The sequence below is a fragment of the Manacus candei genome, unplaced genomic scaffold, assembly GCF_025592945.1.
Source record: "Manacus candei isolate 608988 ecotype Guabito, Panama unplaced genomic scaffold, ASM2559294v1 h1tg000047l, whole genome shotgun sequence".
In the NCBI taxonomy this organism is placed as follows: Eukaryota; Metazoa; Chordata; class Aves; order Passeriformes; family Pipridae; genus Manacus; species Manacus candei.
Genome location: NW_026138095.1, coordinates 4,261,422 through 4,262,687, shown reverse-complemented (window position 1 = coordinate 4,262,687; position 1,266 = coordinate 4,261,422). Strand labels below are relative to the sequence as shown.

Here is a 1,266-nt window from a genome sequence, read left to right as displayed (position 1 = left end):
GTCCCGCCGCGGGGGACGGGGCAGGGCGGGTCCGAGCCCCGCGGGCGGGACACGGTGCGGGCACACGGCGAGAGCCCCGCCCGCTCCCGGCGCCCCGCCCCGCACGTGCCCGCGGCAGCCCCCGCACGGCGGCCCCGCGGGCTCCCCCCGCACGGCGCGGCCGCCCCGCCCCGCCCCGCCCCGCCCGTCCCGCCCGCTCCCCGCCCCGTCCCGCCGCCGGCAGCGCCCCGGGACGCGCCGTCCGGTCCCGGCGGCGGCCGCGCCGCCCGCTGCCTTCCACTGGCGGCGCGCGGGTGCAGCCAGCCCGTCGGGCGCGGTGGCCAAGTGGTAAGGCGTCGGTCTCGTAAACCGAAGATCGCGGGTTCGAACCCCGTCCGTGCCTGCCGAGGCAGCGCGGTGCGCTGGCAGCCCCGCCGCGGGGAGGCCGCGGACGCCGCCTCGTTTGCGGCTCATTTTTGCTCTCGGTGCCGGAGATCCGCGGCCCCGCCGCCCTTCCCGGGGTGTCGGACATCCGGCCCCGGGGAAGCTGCGGGGCTGCCGGTGGCCGCAATGCTCCGCGGGTCCGCACCGTGGCATCAGCAGGGCGTGGGGGTGAGCAGGCTTCGGGCAACACCGGTGGTGCACCCCTGGGACCCCTGTGTCCCCTCTGCACCACGGGACCCAGGAACCACGTCCTTGCAGGAGACAGTTTCTATGTTTTGCCCCAGGACAGGTGTCCCGAATGCAGCGAGGCACAGTTAAAGTAAAGTTGTGCTGTGCGAGGGGAGTGTTGGGTCCGCTGGGATGTGAAGAATCCCTCTCGCTGGTACTTTCTCTGTAGGTGCTGGGTTTGATGTACTGCTCACATATAGAGTCCTTAAAGGGTAGAGAAGTCGAATCCTGGAATAAAAGCTTAGTGCAATTAGAATCAAAGAATTTTTAAAGTTAGCCCTCTGAGATCATCGAGTCCAACTGTTAACTCAGCACTGCATGTTCGCCACAAAACAATGTCCTCAAGTGCCACAGCCACAGGTTTTTAACTCTTTCAGTTTTAACCCCATCCCAGGGCAGCCTGTTCCAGTGCCTTACCATCCTTTCAGTGAAGTTGTACCATTTACCCAGAATTGAACTTTATTGTTTGGTTCTTAATGCACCAGTCTGAGCAAAGCTTTAGACATGTGCAAGGGCATTTCTGCTGGCTCTCTATAACATCACTTTGGTCACTGCTGCTCCCAGACAGCTTAAAATATGTAAAGAATAATCATTGCACTGCAAAATCGCAACAGC

The 1,266-nt window shown here is 63.6% G+C and overlaps 1 non-coding gene across 1 annotated transcript; it reads left to right on the top strand.

Annotated features, from left to right (window-relative positions):
- Positions 1-310: 310 nt before the first annotated feature.
- Positions 311-382, top strand: TRNAT-CGU (transfer RNA threonine (anticodon CGU)). Its single transcript has one exon. It is a non-coding gene; the product is annotated as a tRNA-Thr (tRNA).
- The last annotated feature ends 884 nt before the right edge of the window (positions 383-1,266 follow it).